Source organism: Acanthisitta chloris, unplaced genomic scaffold, assembly GCF_000695815.1.
Source record: "Acanthisitta chloris isolate BGI_N310 unplaced genomic scaffold, ASM69581v1 scaffold465, whole genome shotgun sequence".
NCBI classification, from domain to species: domain Eukaryota; kingdom Metazoa; phylum Chordata; class Aves; order Passeriformes; family Acanthisittidae; genus Acanthisitta; species Acanthisitta chloris.
The window spans coordinates 6,219-25,705 of NW_008672916.1; the positions used below are offsets into that span (position 1 = coordinate 6,219).

Genomic DNA, 19,487 nt, shown 5'->3' on the forward strand with positions numbered 1-19,487 from the left:
GAATAGTTGCTAGGAATGTGAGCGGCTTATGGGAGCTGTAACTTCAGCTGCCAAGGAGATCTCTATCCACCAAGGGCTTAGCAGCTCACTTGGAAGCACAGCGAGCTGCTTCCAGGGCTGAGTGAGAGTCCCTGAGCCCCGAAGCACAGTGAGCTGCTCCGGGGGCTGAGGGTCACCTTCCACTAGACCAGGTTGCTGCAAGCCCTTTCCAACCTGGACTTGGACATTTGAATATTTCCCACTTTCATGTTCAGGTGTGAAAGGTAGGATTTTGATCCCCAGAATTGATGTAAAAGCTCTTCATCATTGAAGAACTTACAAGTTGTTGTTTTTCAGCCTTGATGTGTTCTGTTTTATCCCCAAGTCCCTGTTGGTGACGCTGGGATCAAGGTGAACAGGAGTGTGTGGGCTGAGTGACAAGCTCTGACTGTAAAAGACTTAAGGAGCTGCTCGCCGGCAGACTCGAGGAGGAGGAGCTGGGTCCTGGTTTATTTCATGTGAATCTGCTTGCTGTGTCTGCTTTGCACTGTGTGTTTACCTGTGCACAACACATGGGCTCTGCATTAGCCAAATAGTGAACTCCACACATGCTGAGCTTACGTGTGGCTGAAACAGCCTTCCCGTGTTGGGCAGTGAGGACACCGGAGGGGCTTAGTGCCTCAACTTCTGGAGGGCTTGGGCTCTTCACACCTACAGCCCCCATGCCCCACATCTCCCGCCCGCTCTCCAGTCAGCTGCAGAGTGCTCTCTGGCTTCTCCTGGAGCTTTCTGAGCAAGCGCAGTGCGGCACTCTGGCACGGGAGGGCCAGGGCTGTGTGTCCTGCCCACCCCAAGACTGCCCCATGCCCGTCCCTGTGGATGTGAGGTGAAGGTCCACGTGTGGCTCCTCTGCCCGTGCAGAGTGACTCAGTGTAACAGGAGGGTCAGCAGTGCTTGGGACACCTGGTGCTGGAGCTGCTCCCGCAGCCTGGGGGGATGGGCTGGGCAGGCTGTTAACCAACGCTCTTTTCATTGGGCTGATGGACTCTGTGAGTGCCTGCACTGATGTGCCAGTTGCTGTTTCAGCTGTGTTAGGTCTGTGCTAGTACAGGATCAGCCAGCCTGGGTTTCCTTAAAAAGGACATTTCCTCTGCAGCTGAAGAAATGAGTTGTAGCAAATTAGTTGTTTGACATCCCTTGTGAGTGATGACTTGCTCTGTTTTGATTCCAGCCCATAACCTGAGCCATTTCCTCATGCAGAAATGAGCCATTTCCACAGGCAGAAACCCTCAACCTTGATGCAGGATTTTTCACAGAGATGCCCAGGTGATGGAGTTTGGGCACACCAGCGATGGAGAGCATAGCTGCCAGCCTGATCAAGTCACTGGATCCTGGTGCGTTGGGAGTTGGAGGTGGTCCAGTGGGTCAGAGATGGGAGTCCCAGCTGCCATCCAGTAACCCCCACTCGCCTTCCTCCTGTAATCTGTCCCAAAAGGGTCAGCGCTTCCAGAGCCACCCGAGGGATGTTGTGCCAGGCCTCGTGAAGGCTTTGGTAGGTGTGAGAGGATAAACCTGCAGGTGAATTTGTTGTTTTGCCCTTGAAAGTGTCTCTGTTCATCAGAAGGCAAATGAGTAGACACTCCTTCAGGATTAAATATGGATTTCTACTCTGTTGACTGTAGGTAACGGAGCCCTGGAGCAAGGCCTCCCAGTTTCTCACTGAAGGAGTGTATGAAACCTGGTTGCAGCCTTTCCCTGGAATATAGCTTTTGGGACGGACGTTCCTGGTGGGTTGAATCAGCTTTTTGCGTTCTCCATTGTATGTGCAATGCTGAAGATCATTCTGGATGCTGAGTCTGGGCGAATCAGTGTCCCTGTGGGTCCCCTGCCTGCAGGAGCAGAGCTGCTGCCATGTCAGCAGCGCTGGGGCTGTGATCCTCCTCCTGTGTTTGGTGTTCTTGGTTCATTGTGTTCTGTGTTTGTAAGTCACAAACCTCCACTGTGGGAAGGTGTGAAGGTCTTTGGTCTGCTCCCTCACAGCATTAATCCTGCGTGTCAGGAACATGGGTCCAAGCTGGTGTGTCTTGCAGTTCCGACTCGGCCACGGTGGTTGCTGTGGCACGGAGGTGTGTTAGGGCTGGGCAGGCTGTATTGTGCTGGAGGGTGGTGCAGTGATGCTTGTGCAGCTGGTCAGGGTGAGTGTAGGTCTCTGTGCCGTTCTCTCACTTGGTTCTGTATCACTGAGTTGTTCCACGTGTCTTCTGGTTTCTTTGCTTGGTCTTGAAGGCAAATGGATCCTCTCCTTGAACTCTTTCAAGGCTTCCACACTAAGCTGACTTACAGGGCCAGTGCAAGTCCCTCCTGCACACAGGGGTGCAGGTGAGACCTTCTCTCTTCCCTAGTGTTTACCAGGCACGCCCCTCTCCAGGAGATGCCCTTGGCCCCAGTGACTGGTACCCGGTGATGCAGTGCGGCTCCCCAGGCATGGGAGGGGAGTGGTGGGTGGCCCTGGGAGGGACACTGACTGTCCCCAGGGGTCTGCCATGCTGCTGTGGTGTGTGCTCCCTCCCAGAATGAGCAGCAGGCCAGGGGAGAGAGGTCTGTGGCAGGGAGCTGTGGGGAGGCAGAGGGTCCTGTGCCCCCGAGGCAGAGCTCTGCCTCTGTGGACACGCGGCTGGGGCACTGCAGCAGCACTTGAGGGCTGGAGCAGTTTCAGGTATGTAGAAAAGCTTCTGTATGGCTGCTCTCGAGGGGAAAATAATCCTATTTTGTAGATTGCGCTTAGAAAGCGGAGGCAGATGTTCCTCACGTGGCACACTCCACAGGGACCCGTGGTGGATTAACCTGCAGTAACCCACCTGAACGGGGACTGCACCGCCTTTAAGCCAGACTGAAGATTTATTACCCTCATTGAGGTTCATATCATGTTGGTCTTGGGGGAAATTCCCACTCTGACTTCGGGTTTGTTAACCTGACAAGTCTCTTCCCGAGCTGCAGGCACCGGTCCTGCCGGCCGGGTGGGCCGGGAGTAGAATTCCTGGCTATATTTAGAGGGCGGCCGGAGCTTGCGCCTCGCTTTGCCACAGTAACCTCTCCTCTCGCTTTCTTGAAGGTAACAGAAGACGAGCACAGCTGTTCTCCCAGGGGGTCGCTGAGTCCCAGTGCCCTGACGTGCTGCCCAGGAGAGCTGGAAGGCTGCGCGCGGCGGGGGACGAGGGCGCTCTGCTCCCACCCGGGACAGGTGACGGGCACGGGACGCGGAGCTGGGAGGCTCTTCTGGTGTGAGGCTGGCAGAAAAGGCCTGAGAATATCTTACCCTAGAACGAGAGTTTGACCAGTCACACAGCAGTGGACTAGGAGAACAGCAAAAGCCACAACTCGGAATGTATTTATTACTTCAAAGTTAGCTATTCTTGATAAAATCCCCCCAACTATTGCTGCTGCTTATTTTACTTACAGAGTTCACACACTTTTAATTTTAAAGCTACCAAACTTTTATTCAATACTGTATTCTGAGAAATGTAATTGGGTCAGGACATGCAATAGAATGAAATCATTGTAGTGTCTTAAGTACAACAGACTCACTTTGTGTCTATTAAACATTGGAAGATGTGCAACACGCACCGATGTGGCTGTCACTGCGTGTGCTAAAGCTGTTTCCTGTGGTTTACTGCGGAGCAGAGAGAACCAATGGCAGCAAGCAGTCCTGGTGACGTGGTGCCTTTGGGTCCTCCCGCTGTGCTTTCTGAAGTCCCCTGGAACAGCAGCACAGCCTGGGGCTGCTCGAGCTATGTGTGTGGCGAGTGCTGAGCCAGTGGCTGCAGCCCCAGAGGGGTCTGTGTTCTGAGCTGGCTTCTGTGCTCACACCCCCTCTGCAAATGACATTTAAGGCCCTGTGAACACTTGCTGTTGGACAGAAGGATCTTCATTGTTGCATATGACCAGAGGTGATGTGCAGTGTCTAAACCAGCAAACAAACAGCCACAGCTTTTGTGCCAGATTCAAAGTGCGAGTGATTCACAAACTGCAGTGACCTCTGGACAAGATTTTGGAATGTGTCAGTTAGTTTTTTGGGTTTGCATTACTCTCACTTTTCCTTGGGATCCCTCAGCCCAGAAACATTCATTTGTGGTAATCTATTGCTTCTGATTCTGGAGGAAACAAACAGTTCAGAGTGTATCTGCTCAGTGAAGTGTTGTCTGGTTGTCAGAGACTGCCTTGGGGCTGCAGGATCAGTGCACAGATCCTGCTTCCTGTCTGCTGGATCTGCTGCAGCAAACAGGGGGATGAGGTCTGGTTGAGTTGGAGTTAGTGGGTTGGAAATCACACAGCTCGCGTTTTCCTGGTTCACATCATGGTCTTTGCATGTCAGCAAGAGAGGTCAGAGCTTCCCTTTCCAGCAACCAAGTGACACAAGAAGAGCTCAGCACCAAAATCCTTCTGCTGAGTCTCAGTCCAGCACACAGTGAGCCAGAGCCATGTCCCTGAGTGCAGCGGAAGGCTGTGGTGTGAGACACGGAATGCTGAGACAGGACAGCTGTCTCCCGAGGCCTGTTTTGGCCACCTCTGCAAACAAGTCAGTGAGCTTCCTGTTTGCCAAAAATAAGGACAGCAGTGTGCAGCCAGGGAGGTGTTGTGCACCCTGTGTGAAGCCTTTGTGCAGGGTGTTTACCTGGGCGCCCACTGGGCCCATCCCCAGCGTGGGCTGAGGTGCTGAGAGCACTCCTGCTCCAGGAGGAACAGCTCTGCCTTTCTTAGCCCTTGGCTGTCTGGCCTCAGGGCTTCTTTGTGAGGGTTTTTCTAGCATCTTCTTGAGCTAGGCCAGGGCTGAGCTAGGGGCTGTGAGGTGGTTTTTGTGTTTTCTGCTTACACAGTTCTGCACTGTACAAAATCCCTGCCCAAAAGTGCTGCCAAGTGTTTGGCTGCAGCACTACAGTAGAGCGCTGCAGGGAGGTACAAGCAACCTTCTGTTCACTTGGAAAATAAAAATAACCAAGGCCCCACTCCCCCCTGCTCCCTGGAAAAGCACTTGTCTGCTCCCATCTCTAGTGAAGGGCTGCGCCGGGGCCAAAGGAGATGCCAAGGACAGTAGGTGAGTGCTGGCCATGTTCCCGAGCAGGCAGCCCACGGCACCGAGGTCCTGTGAGGAGGCAGGAGCATCCTTCAGGCCAACTCTTCAGACTCTGCTGTGTGTGAGAGGGAACTGTGATCGCTCACACGTGGGGCCACCGATTTTCTTTGGGCAGGGACCTGAGACGGGTTGAGAAGATTTGCTCGAGCCTGGCATCCGTCCTCTAATGCTGGTGTGGTCCCCAGGGTGGAGTTGTTTAAGGAAATGTCTGGTTTTCCCCATGATGGTTTGTCTCTGCAGTAAAGCCCCTGGTGCACATCAGCCCTGCCAGAAGTGCAATGGCACAGTGAGACCTACTGGCCTTGGCCTCTGCCCCAGTGGTCACTGGCAGCTCCCAGCACTGCTTCTGCTCCTCAGGGCTGGTGGGGGAGTGAGTTCTTGTATGCCTGCAGGAAACCTTCCCACCCTCCCTTATAGGCTGCTGAGTCCAGGCACGGCTCCTGCTGTCCTCACACCTGGGTGTGCAACATTTCTGACATCACTGAGCGCTGTGGAAAGCAAACAATGGGCTGTTATTGCCTGAGAGTGCTGCTGCAGAGGCGAGGGGAAATGCCAGTGCCAGGCCCTGTGTGGCAGGCAGGAGGTTCCAAGAGCTGGTTTGCTGCTGCATGCCCAGGGCTGGGCAGGGACCCTCCTCCAGAAAGACTTGGAAGGTTGGTGTGCCAGGACTCCTTGTTTACCTGTGCCCCTTGTGATGCCAGGTGATCTGACACGTGTCTGTCTGTCCCAACACCAGCTCAAAAGAACAGGTGACATTTCAGCGCTCCAGGTGAGTCACAGGATTCTTGCCACTTTACTAAGAACTGCCAGAGAGAGTACCAGTAAAACATGGTAACAGAGAAGATGGTGCTCAGGAGGCAGGTGCGTGGACATGAGTCCTGCTCAGAATCAGTGGCTCAGAGCCAGAGGTGGGTTAAACCCAGCCCTACACATCACCCCACCACAGCCCAGCTGAGGGTCTGAGCTCTGCCCAGGGCTCCCAGAGAGGTCTGCCTGTGCCCCAACACCCTCCCCTCTCTGCCGAGGTGCCTCTTGCCCAGGAAGTCCCTGTGCCTCCCAAGCACTCATACAGCTGAGCAGCCTTAGTAAGAAGAAGTGGGTTTTGGAGACAGGGCCCTGGTTCTCCTGGCACACAGGCAGCTCCATGGCTGGAGCTGCGTGCTGGCTGCGCGGCACTGCCCACAGCAGGGCTCCCTCTGGCCTTCCTCCTGCAGAGTCAGTGCTTGAGCTCCCCAGGCTTTCCCACTGCCCTGAGGTAAACCTTCCATAATTTGGATTTGTGACATTTCAACTTTCTTCCCACCCCAGTGCTGAACTGGGGAAGAGGCATCTTAGAGGGAACAGGATGAGGATCCACTTCTCAAAGAGCTCTTCACCTTCACCAGTCATGGGGCTGCGCATGGGTGGAGGGGGGTGGAGTGTCTTTGGGTTCATTGCATTGGACTGATCCTCACCTCTCCTTTCCCATGGCCAGTAACAATGTCAACACCTGATGTTTATCCATGGGCTGCAGATGTGCCCTCCAAGCACACCCTGTGTTGCGGGAGGAAGGGCAATGCAGGTCCTCCTGGTTCAGTCCCAGTACTGGGGACCAGAGGCAACCAAGGCTCCTTGTCCAGTCAGGCGCAGCCCAGGATAGCAGCATCACTATGTGTCCCTCGATGCACTCAGCCCCAGCTGGCCCTGTTTCCATGGGTTTCCAGTCACTGCCTCTGGGAAGAACTGTCCTCGCAGCCAACGTGCTGGATTTCAGCAGCAGTTTTACATCGATCTCTCCTGGCTTGGCTGCAGCCTCACAGCAGTAATCCTTCCTGCAGCTGCAGTGTCCCTTAATAAGCAGGAGAGAATGGGAAGTTGAGCTTCAAAGGTGAAAGTAGCTTTATCCTGGCAAAAGAGATACCTGCTCTCCTGGAATGTGGGAATTTACTTATTTTGCTGGATCTTCAGATTTTTTTTTATTCCTGCTTCTAGCAGAGGACTTCCAAGCAGCCTCAATGTGGTTTTTTTCTGTGTCTAGAATTGATGGCTCTGCTGTGAGACCAAGGAGTGGTGTCTATCCGCATTTCTGTGTCTGCAGCCTGAGCCCTGGCTGGGTGCAGGGAATCAGGCACAGGTGCTTGACTCTCCAGCAGGGCCCCACCAGGCCCCGCTAAAGGGAATCTTGTAATCCACTCAAACGTCTGTTGTGTATGGAAAATATTTTCCCTAAAAGCAATTATTATTTATTTTGAAGTGCGTCTTATAAACCACAAACTTGGGCAAGTTGTTTTTAGAGCTGATTTCTGAGGAAAAGCACATAAACTGCAGGCTGTTTGCATGGGGCACCACAACCTGGAGCATTTGGCTTTGATAATGGGCCAGTGTGGCTTGATGCAGAACAGAGCTGAAACAGAGAGTGCTAAGGGAAGCTGAACTGCCTGTGGAGCAGCCCCTGCCTCTGGCTCCGGGCAGGCAAGAGCTGGTTTTCCTTGCTGAAAGTCCTTGGTGCTGATGGAGCAGCACTGAAGACACAGGTTCAGCGGACAGAGGTGGCACAGAGGACAAGGCGCTGGCCCCGCAGGGCGTGGGCCCAGTTTTGGGAGAGGCACAGGGCCTGGCTGTGCCAAGGCTGGAGCTGATCCCCCTGTGCCAGGGCCAAGTCCCATGAAATGCAGCATCTCTCGGCTGGGATGGGGCAGTGCTGCTGCTGGCAAACCTGGGGATGGGGACGGTGACACCAGGCGTGGTGGCTGCTGCAGGGGAAGGTGGCTCTCCCTGGTGGAGAGACTCGGGCTGGGCAGTGGGGCTGGAGGGGAGTGGAGGAGCCAGGCAGGGGCACACTGACCAGCGGGTGTCCGAGTCCTGTGGCCCCACACGAGCACGCGGGACCGGAGTGGGAGCTCAGCCTGGTTTTGCGGCTGGCGTGGGGGTGAGGATTCTGCCTCTGCTCCTCGGCAGCCCCTTATAATGGCTCTGCGTGGTTTTAATTTGCTGATGGGCGTGAGCTAATGAGCAGTTGGGGATCAGGCTCTGCTGGTTGGAGCAGTCGCCTGTGCTCCTGCCCGGCCAGACCTACTCCCATCCGGCACCGAGCACAGTGCTGGCGGCGGCGAGTGATCGGCGATGCCGTGGGCACAGGAGCATCCCAGGCACCAGTATCTGTATCAGCCAGGTTCGAATAAGAATTCCCATGTTCCCACAGCCTCTCCAAACCCTAATTATTTATAATTTGCAGCGCTGAGGCTGTTGCTAAAGAGAAATAGAATTTTCCCAGCGGCGAAGAGGCTTGGCCGATGAGTCATGGTGCTTCGTTAGCTAATCTTAGACCTGCTGTGAATTGCTCACTGGCTGCTGATACAGAGTGGGCTGAGAAAACGCTCGTTTGGTGCAGATAATTTTAGAATTTGGGTCTCTCCCCCGGCAGGGAGGGTGCGAGCTCGTGGGGTTGGTGCCCTCGTGGAGGTGTGTGTTGCTCTCCCTCCCGAGAGGCAAACTCAGAGCCTGTGCCACTTTCTCGAGTCAGGTCCATGGGTCTATTTCTGTATGTGAGGATGCTTTGCATTCAGGAACAGCTGAGTCTGTGCTGAGTTAGATGGATCCTGCAGTCGGAGTAATGGCCCTAGGGAGAAGGGGCTGGGAAGGATGGGTGTTATTTTGGGAACAGTAAGTGCTGAAGTTGGTAATGAGGGAGCACAAAAGTGGGGCTTGCGGTGTGATGCTTGGGACTGTCCCTTGCAGGGCCAGGAGGTGAACTCTGTGATCCCTGTGAGTCCCCAGCTCAGCAGATTCTATTAATCCTGTAGTTTCCAGCTTTTACTTCAGAGATGACATTTTCTTCTGAAGTCCCTCAAAAGGTGGCCGAGGAAGAAAGATTACGTGTTCTCTGTGAAACACCCGTGTTCCCCCTGGAAAATGCAAAGGGATCACAAACCCAAAATCTCCAAGCGCTCCCTGGCCAGGCACATGTCCCTGTAGGGTCCCTGGGCAGCACCCACCAGGACACCAGTGGCCGTGGGGCAATACCCATGGGCAGCTGCTGACACAGGACCTCCCGGCAGTCTTTGCTGTGGTGGGAGGCATTTCCCAGGGGAAGACAAGGGGATCATTCCTGCCGTTATAATGCTTTTTATCTTTGTTTATGTTATGGCCTGTGTGTGTGTGCACCAAAAATTCCATCAGCAGTTTCCTGCGTGGCTGTTCCCACCGTGGCTTGAACTAAGGCAGTTTATGACACTATCCAGGTAATTTTTCTCCCTGGTGCCAGATGCTGTCAGCTGCTGATCCGTGCTGCTGGCTCGGCCCCGGGGGATGGTCCCTGACACAGGGAACAGCTCGTGGTATGATAATTGCAGCAATTTCAAGAAACAGGAGTAGGGGTCTGGGCAGGAATTGCCTTTGGGAACATCTGTTTCACCTTTCTGTCTATGACTGCTTTCTGAAAACATCTTTTACATTGAAAAAGAAGCTTGTTCAGTATAACCCAATCCCAGAGTGACTCACAAATGGCTGAAGAGCTACATGAGTGCAGCTTCTCCCATACAAATGGGTACCTGGTGGGAAGAGGGTGGTCAGGCATTGGAAGAGGCTGCCCAGGGAGGAGGTGCAGTTACCATCCCTGGGGGTGTACAAGAAATGACTGAATGAGGCACTCAGTGCTCTGGGCTAGCTGACAAGGTAGTGATGGATCATGGGTTGGACTCGATGATCTCGGAGGTCTTTAGCAGCCTAAATGTTTCGTGACTCTAAGAGAGCTCCCCAGCCCCCGCCTGCCACCCTCTGCTCACAGGGAATTGAGCTGGTAATGACGATTCTGGAGTTTGATGATGCATGGCCACACCAGCTTTGCTGAGTTCAGAGACCTGAAATCCACATGGCATTCCCTGGGGAAGGCTGTGTCGGGTGGGAAGGGCCTAACTCCAACCCTGCTGTGCTCTGCGGCTCCCAGCTGGCTCCGTGTCAGGCTGCTGTGCCAGGCAGTGTCAGCACAGAGCTGGCCAGAGGAGCTAAATTTGGCTGTGTGGCACAGTGGGGAGGGGCAGTGAGATGCAGGGACCCCACGCCCCTGGTCCCTGTGAAGGGACGGATGGACACTGCCACGGGCACTGCCAGCACTGCTGCCTGCGTGGGGGACAACCTCAGCTGCACAGGCTGCTGTGCCCTCCCTCCTGCAGGCTGCAGAAGGCCCTGGGGCAGAGCTGGTGCCTGCCCGAGTTCAGCCTGTTCTGTAACACTGCTGTGCCCGGTCCCAGCCCCACTGCCAGGGCAGGGACTGTGCCAGGGTTCTGCTGCTCTTCTCACCGGGGCATCTCGTGCCTCGATTTAACTCATCCTTGTTCCACGGTTAAACTCTTCTGCCCACAACAGATGTTAATTACCAGCTGTAATTAATAGGTTCCCCACCCCTGTTACAGACACTGGAGCAGTTGGGATAAGCTCCTCACACAGCAGCGACGGATTCTCCCTTTTGGGTGGTGCCACCAGCGTTTCCTTCATGAGGAACCACTGATGTCTCTCTGGGAAGTGTGGAGCAGCATTCTGTTTAGAAAAGCATTTTTTGTGCTGGGCTTTGGTATTTTCCCTCTGCTACAAGTCAGCAAACAAAACTGTTGTTTACCAGTGCTGCCCGTGCAGAACAGGACCTGTAACTCGGGTGGGGGGGGGACACACACACAAGCAGCCACGGCTAGGAGTCAGGACCTTGGAAATTTATGGGTGCAGTAATCATTCCTTCTAGAAGTACTTTGCATCTGCTGTAGAAGAAAAGCCTATACATGTTTCACCCTGAAATGGGTCACCCAGACTGCTCTTCCTGCTGGTTTTGGCTGAAGCTGGATGGGGAAGGTGCTGCTGGGCAGGCAATACATGGCCACAGCCCCATCTTCAGCTCAGCTGGACCTCCCCAGCCCTGCCCACTGCTCAGTGCCACAGAGCATCCAGCTGGTGGATGGAGTGAACCCAGTGCAGGAGGGACACGGCAAGGCCTGCAGCAGCGACAGTGCCAGAAGGGGAAGGGCTGGGACCGACGGGAACCAAACGTGCAGCCGCAGAAACCGACCATAAAGAGAAGTGAGGTCGTGCTGAGACACATCCCTGTCCAGCTGTGCTGTTTTCCTGTCTAGAAAATGCGTTCTTGCCGCTCACATCCGCCATTGGGACTGGTGGGAGTGCGGTGCCTGCTGCCGGTGCAGGTCCTGGCCGTGCCCTCCCTGGCACAGCACTCACTGTGAGTGTGGGGAGCTCAGCAACTCGTACCAGAGAGCCCACAGCAGCTCCATGGCTGTGTCCTGTCACACCTAGGGCAAAGCACTGCCAAACTTCCCCATCCCTGTGAGATTGAAAGCAGCTCTGCAACATTGCAAATACTAATGTCTATGGCAGCAACATGCCGCCTTCTCACTGAAGTGCCCTAAAATCCAGCAGGGAGCCATCAGATCTCTAATGCCCCATGCAGAAATGCGCAGCAGGGAAGGAAGTGCCACTGAGGTCAATAAACATTGGTTTGCAGCAGAACTGAACAGCCAGACAAACACAGGGAGCCTGTAATTCCAGTGGCTCAGATCTCTGGATGAAAGGTGCTAAATGAACTGCTTATCTGCTAGCAATTGGGGATTTCAGGCATCTTGGTTTGGCATTTCAACTGTTTCCTATGGGGATGCATCTGCAGATATTTAGGATTTGCGGTGCTGCAAGGAGACCTGCCAGCCTGGTTATGTCAGGAAACTAGAACAGACTGAAGGGCTGATGCCCTGGCTGGGGTGCAGTGGGCACCTGCCTGGGCTCTGCTCCCAGCAGCTCGGTCCCATCTCCCCACGGAGCAGTCCCTGGTACGGCAAGGCTGCTGCCAGCCTGGGCCCTCTGCACAGAGCTTCCGTGGGACAGCCTCTGGAGCTGCAACCTGTTGTCCCAGCATGGGAGTGTACAGCCACCCTCGGCTGTGCTGCCCAAAGACAGCACAAGCTCAGGGGATCTGGTGATTAAATAATGTGTGTGTGGCCTTTATGTGCCCTTCAAGATTCCTTTTGTCCCTTGAGAGGTTTGAGTGTCCCTCCTCCTCAGACATGAACATCTCACCGAGGCAGAGGTTTTTGCTGCTTGGCTTTGCTCTGGGTGATAGGACTGAGGGGAGGAATTCGGGGAGAGGTGGGTTCCCCTCGCTCCTCAGATCTTTTTGTGAGATCCAAGCAACGGCACCAGCGAAGCCCCTACTGGGGCTGTAGGTGGGACATGCCCAAGCACAGGGCTCAGGTTGCCCAGGCACTGCAGGAGCCTGCGGCCACTGGAAAACTGACACTCCCTCCAGAGAGGGTGTGAGGCGCAGAACAGCTTTAGGCACTGTGCTGGGGAGCGTGGCTGGCTGTGGGCAGCTGCCCCACGTGCGGCCTGCCCGGTCCCTCCCAGGGCAGCAGCCAGCGGCAGGGAAACCCTGCTGGAACCGTGCCTGGGTGGCGAGAGCAGCAGCACATAGGGAGTTTCATAAATCACAGGGTTTGAAGTCACAGCTCCTGAGGAGAACAGTCGCCTTCCATAAGTCACCAGCAGAAACAAGCTGGGAGCCGTCAGCTGCCAGGGCCCCGAGGTCCCTCGCGCAGTTACGGGCAGTGATCCGTGGGCGTCACCCCCACAGATGCCTCTGCAGGCAGCAGAGTCCAGCTGGGGAGGGGCGGCCGAGTGACGGGGGTTGGAGTGGTTCTCCTGTAACCTGGACCATGGGCAATACACACCTGTGTCATGTTGGGAGTTAGCAGACCGGGCTGGCTGTGCACCAGGCCAGCCACGAGCTCCACCTCAGGCCCAGAACGTTCAGAGGTCCCACCCAGGAAACCCTGCTACCCTGAGCAAACTACTCCCTGCCCTCGTGCTTCTGTTTCTCTTGCCTTGTTTGCCATTTGCTGGGAAGGCTGATGTGGCTGGACGGGGTTTGGGAGCTGTAAATCAACCAGTAACTTAGCTGAAGCACACACAGGATCCATTTTGTGACCATCTTTTCTGGTTTGTGTCCTGGTCGAAAGGGCTGTGCTGCAGCCAGTGGTGAGGGAGTGCGGCAGTGCAGCTCTCCTGGACCGACCTGGGATGCTCCAGTGGGAATGTCCCCCAATCCCCATGGAAACACTGTCCCGAGGGAGTCAGGGAATGTCCCCGATCCCCATGGAAACACACTGTCCCGAGGGAGTCAGTGGTGGCAAGTGGTGCACGTTGATGCACAGGTGTCATATGGAAATCTCCTCTCCCACTCCTGCTCACCTAGGCACTGCCCCAGCTGTAACGAGGTGGGATGTGCTGACGAGCCAGGCTGATTAGAGACACGTAAGCTGCTGGCAGGACATCCTTCGTGATATGCATTGCTTGGAAATCCTCTTGCTCTGGTGTAATCTGGCTTTGTGAGATCCCCAGGGCCACTCTGAGAGCCACTCAACAAGCTCTGCAAGCAAGCACTGGGGACAGCCTGGGAATCTGTCCCTGGGACAGTCCCTGGGGATGCTCTGTGGTTTGATGGGGTTTGGTCTTTGCTTTACTTTGAAGGTTTGTATTGCTTTACCTTGCTCTAAGTGCTTTATGCACCTGCTCTTGATGATCAGTGGGAAACTGCGGATCCCCTGAGAGGTTAGGCATCTCCCACAGCCATCCCCAGAGAGGCTGGCATCCCCCTGCATCCATCCCTGGACAGGTTGGCATCCCCCTGCATCCATGCCTGGACTGGATGCAGGGTGCCCCTGCAGCCGTGCGTGCTCTCTGCGCAGTGACCAGGGGCACATGTGCTCCCTAATGAGCTCTGGCGGCGTTTTAATGAGCACGGAGTCACTGGGCTGGATGTAGCCGAGGAATGAGCTATCCATGGACTTTACAAACTGGCAGCAGGACAGAAAGCAACTCTGAGTGGCTTGGCACAGCTCGGCACAGCTTGGCACACAGCACTGCCTGCGCTGGCTGTGGGGCCACCACCCCAAGCAGGAGTGTGGAGGAGGAACAGGTTTGCTGACACAGGCTGTGTTTCTCAGCCTGAAGCTAAGGGAGTGGGTGGGGTTTTCCGATCAGCTAGAGCTGTCCATCTGTCCCATGCCCACATGAGACGCTGGTATCTGGCTCCTGAGGCACACTTCTTGTCTTCCATCGGTCTGAGCCCCTCGGGGGCAATGGCTGGTGTCCCCCCCAGGACATCTCTGTGTTTTAAGGCCCCCGGTGACACGTGAGGCCACACAAAAGGACGGAGGGGCCACACTCATGCCCAGCCCACGTGGCCATGGAGGCTCCGCTGAGTCACGCCAGGTGAAGCTCTGGGACCTGAGCCCTCACCCCTCCCAGAGCAATCACACCTCACGCACAGGGAATAGAGTTCCTCTCCTGCTGGTCTTAACCTTGTCAGGTATTGCAGAAGCACAGACAAGTCTTGTTGCCCTGACAGGAGTGAGGCCAAAACAGGTAGAAGACATGCAGGGGAAGGGGTGATCAGCTAGAGGCAGTTGAGTGGTATCTGTGGGAACAGGGATTGGGGCACTTGCCCCAGGCTGGGTGGGAAGATGCATCCCAGGGGCTGTAGCAGAGACCCCCCAGCTGTGAGTCTGGAGGCAGGCGGCCTTGGGATGCCACAGGGCTGTGGGAGGGGATGGACAGGGAGGAACCCTGGGAGCACTTCACTGGGGGTTGTGTGTACACAAAGTCAGTGGCACAACGGAGCTGACACTGCTCAGCAGAGACACAGCTAACCTTGAAAGGGAAACTGTTTACAACTAGGGTATCTATGGCTAATGGTAAAACATCCACTGTGTGTGATGTGAGATTCAGGGATAAGCCCTCTGTGTTCAAAGCTCCCAGAAACACGGTATCTACCGAGGTCCATGCTCCCACATGGGACTTGGCCCTGGAAATCTCAGCTGGGATGTTTCCAAGCGGGGGAGTGTTGAGTCAATAGAGAAGAACTTCATGAAGTTGAGGACCACGTGTGAGGGCTGCTCTCTGCTGGAGCTGAATCTGACAGGCAGTGCATGCCTGGCTGCTAGTGCGTGGCATGGCTGTGCTATCCTCCCTGTCAGCCCTGGGAAGTTCAGCCCTGGGCTTAAAATAAAGGAATTAGGGGGGAAAAAAGGACATTTCTATGCATCAACAACTCGCAGATTTCCTTTGAAAGAGTCCAAGCAGTGGCCTGTCATTGCTTTGAAAGGGAAGTTTTCCTTCGTCTAGCAAGCGCTGGATCCCACGGCTCCAGCTGCCCCGAGGGCAGGGCACTGTGGCAGGGCTGGTTGGGGTCTCAGAGCCATCACAGCAGCTCTCTCCTCACAAGCCACAGTACCACTCCCATCTGGGATCCCCGGGACTGACTGTCACACAGTCACAGGAATAGGGAGCCCTTGTCTGCTTTTACTTCCTTGCCAGTGTTCTTATCTCCAGCTATCTCACAGCACGGTGTGTGCTTTGGGCTGACTCATGGCTGCAGTTCAATAGACAAAGGAATTAAAAGGACAAACAGGAGGTGGGAACCTGTTGTGAGTGGGGAGAGGAGAAAAGGAGAGCCCTGCTTGGGCTTGAGCAGTTTGCTGACTGCGCAGGGTGATTGCCAGGGTGATGGGAATGGGCCTGTGCTTGCTCTGCTTCTGGATGAGGCAGCTCAAGAATTCAGGGATTTTTTAATTTTCCACTGCCTTTTTTTTTCCCTCTGCTTGTTTTTTTTCATGAGATGGTGAGGCTTCATCTGTTCAGTAACTCAGTGTGGAAAAGTATAACAAGTTGTGACAGGGACTGAAGGCTGAGCGAGTGAAAGCAGAGGGGATTTATGGCCAGGCTGTTTGTGAGCACTGGCTGCACTGTGCTGCCATAAAGCTACCCGGGAGGAGATGTGCTCTGTGCAGCCCCAGAGGTGCAGTCCAGGGAGAAACCATGCCCTGGCACTCAAGCTCACACCTTCTCCACTCAGGAAAAGGGGGGACAAGCCACCATTCCTAATGCTTCTATTATAACACCCAGAGAGCAGGAGCAGGCTTTGACCTGTTCGTAATAAGGTTTGTGGTTACTGTAAAGCACTGTGCACACAGAGCTTTATTTCCCAAAGGGGGGTGGGTGGTGGAGGGGGGCTCCTCCTGGTGCCTGGGCACGGGTGTCAGGGTTCAGGCCTCCCCTCACTCTGCTCTCCCCACCTTTGCTGTCCCGCGGCGTGACGGGGGGAGAGCAGGGCCAGGGCACTCGGACTGGCTCACCCCACCTCTGCAGAATAGGTACCTTGAAGTCTGATTTACTTTCTCTGCAGATTCATCAGTCACACACAGAAATGTCTATTTCAAAATAGCCTGTGGGCACTTGGAAAGGTAAAGGGGCCACCTTTTATTTACCTGTTTATTTATTTATGGGTGAGGTTTACTTGTCTCCTGGGTTTATCCTAGGCCATAACCACCCTGTTCGTTGCCATTTGCCATAGGGTGTTATATTTAGTGACCATATGTGATGGCAGGTACACTGTGGGTTCTATTTTCAGTGGTGGAAACAGCTATTTTGAAGTATCGCAAGCCCCTGAGATGTACCAGAGTAGAGAAAATACTCTGCAGCTCTGGATTTTGGTAGTGAGTTTCCAGGTATCTGTTGCTCAAGGATCACAGATCTCTATGGCTGTTCCCCGAGCAGCCTGAAACTGAACCTGATGTCACTTGGCTGTTGGGAGCATGAGCCAACGGTGAATTGCTGAAGTTCAAAGGACACTTTTAAAGGACATTAAAGCAAGATTTTGCTAGGGAAAAAAGCCAGAGTAACCATCCCTCTCAGCAGTGCTGGGAATGTGAGGCTGGAGTGCTTACTTTCCCCAGGATTAGTTTTCTATACTGGTAAGACATGTAAACAAATGCACCTGGGCCCACGTGCTGTGCGTGCGTGACCGTGCCCCACTCAGCACACGTGCTGTACACGCTCAGCAAGGGAGCTGAGTGGGGCCAGCTTAGGAGTATGCATAAAATCACAGAAGTATCCAAAAATGATGGGAACTTGGTACTTTCGAGCCTTGAGGTGCTCACCCACATGGCACTAGCTGTGCTACAGTTTGTGGCCAGCGCTTGCTGCGCCGCAGACCCTCCTGGCTGGGCAGAGACCCAGTTCTGGGGCAGGAGCAGCCTGTGCCAGGAGGACCCTGTACTGCACAGCTGAGCCAGCTAGCATAGTAAAAATAATAATAAAAATCAGCTCTTTTCCAAGAGGCCACATACAAATGGAAAGGTCGGTACATTTAGAACCATTAGAAGAACCAGAGTATTGTATCCCTCTGGAATTCACGTATGGAGAAGAATTAAACACATAGCTTGGCTAGAATGAAAAGAAAAACTTTGGCAGGATCACTGTGTGTCCATTTATAACATCTGGGGCTGCGCAGGTTCTGGCCAGTTATATTTGCATAATCAAACAGCCTGCGCTGGGACAAGGAGGCTGCAATGAGCAGGACAGGATGCGCAGGGAATGAGAACTGCATGGGCAGGAATGGCAGCAGAATGCACAGGGGATGGGAGCAGGATGGGCAGCGGATGGGAGCAGGATGGGCAGCGGATGGGAGCAGAATGGGCAGGAGATGGTAGCTGGACAGGCAGGGAATGAGAGCAGGATGGGCAAGGAGCCAAGTCTGATGTGCCGACTCCCCTGGCTCAAGAAGCTCAGATCACAGTCTCACTTGGAAAACGCAGCCGATTGTCGGGGAAGGCATAGGTTAAAGATCAGGGAAATAGTCGGGATGCTGCTTTTGGCTGTGAGTGAAACGAGGAAAAGGAAAAAAAAACAACTGGGTTATTTCTGGTCACTCACCCCCGTGGTATTTGCTGTCTGGGAATGGCTGCACTGCCGAGCACATCCCGGCACAGCCTCTGCACCCGCCCGAGGGAACATCCTCCTCCTCCTTCCTGAGCTGCTCCTGCGCTGGGCACGCAGAGCGTCAGGGCTCAGGAAGGCGCTGGAGACCCACTGGTACTTTCCCAAGGAGAAGATGGCAGGTTGTGCTTTCAGTGAAGTCATTGGTTTTGTTGCAAAACAGAATGAATTTGCTCTCTGCTTTTGTCCACAGTCCATCCCATAAAAATATCCGACTGGTACATAGGAAAACACAGCTCAGTATGTCCAAAGCTCCACGGCACAACAAACCCCCCTTGGGAAAGGAGGGGGCATTCAAGCGGCTGCTCACAGCCCTGTCCCCTCCTGGGCCTCTTGCGTTCCTTTAGCCTCGACTGGAGTGGGGAGAGAGATGCTCAGGAGGCACTCAGGGAAGTTCCAGCTCATGGAAAGTTAGGAGAAATATTGGTAAATAAAAGGGAGGCTTGGGAATTCCACAGGCTCCCCATGGTGGCTGGCAGCCAGCTCAGCCCTGCCCAGTGCCCAACTAAGCTCACCAGGACTGGGCTGTCCCTACCCCTGGTGACACCCCAAGCACACGGCCTGGTACTGTCAATGCTGCAGGCCAGGAGACTGGCATGAAACTTCCTAAATGAAGCACACTTTGGGCTTCAAATGGTGAGATGCTCCTTGTGCCTCGAGCCAGGAGCACTGCCCAGCACCCAGCGGTGCTGGAGGGGACGGACCCTGCAGGTCCCTGCCTCGGTGCCATGGCACAGAGGGGATCCCACCCTGGCACCCTGGGCCTATTGCCACCCACCCCTGCAAGCGCCTGTGGGTGCTGAGCTTCCTCTGCTGCCTCCAGCTTTTCGCCGGGAGTGTCCTGCGCAGTTTCCAGTCTGCAGGATTCCTTGTGTAATTATTTCCTCAGCCACCCCTTGCTGTTCACAGTTTTTCTTACGAGTCACTAAACAGTGTGTGATTTATACAGCTGTGTTTTGGGTCTGCAACCAGCATCCAGATGAAGGCCTAAACCTGGATTTCTGTGGAGTCAGGGGGTCCAAAAACTGCTCACAACCACATGGAAAGGGCGGGACGGACTCAGTGCTCAGGAGATTAGATGGAAGGGTTGGCTCTGCACTACTCAGGAGCACTTTATTTCCTCCTGGCCTTCTTCCTCCTCCTCCTCCAATCCATAACATAAAACATTCTGAACAGGGAAAATATGATCCAGTTCATCTGATGTCAGTGAAGTTGTTTACAGGTACAGAGACAAGATGACTACACAGAAGGCTCCCAAAGCTCCAGTTCTTTGCAATAAATGTAGAATTGAGGCGCTCACTCGGTAAAGTTGTTTTTCATGACTATAAAAAGAAAACGGAAATGTTTCCCTTCAGTACGTCTACATCCTTCCCACTAAATAAGTGGTTTCCTTTTCTCCTGGCTGATTAGGAAGCTCTCCTCTGGAGGCTGGCTTTGATGTCTCACGACGAGAGAAATCAAATTAGCCAATCTACAGGAAAGAATTAGCACAGCCCCATTCCCTGGGCCTGGAATGGGGGATTAACCTTCTGACTGATTCTTGCTGGCTTCAGGTGGGCTGAGGAAACAG

At 54.3% G+C, this 19,487-nt stretch overlaps 1 protein-coding gene across 1 annotated transcript in view; it reads left to right on the plus strand.

Annotated features, from left to right (window-relative positions):
• The window catches only part of PWWP2B (PWWP domain containing 2B), a gene marked incomplete at its 5' end in the record, with an annotated part of 9,338 nt that extends 6,215 nt beyond the window's left edge, over positions 1 to 3,123 (plus strand). The window contains one exon of the mRNA XM_009074680.1: positions 3,092 to 3,123. The remainder of the gene's footprint in view (positions 1 to 3,091) is intronic.
• Between the last annotated feature and the right edge of the window lie 16,364 nt (positions 3,124 to 19,487).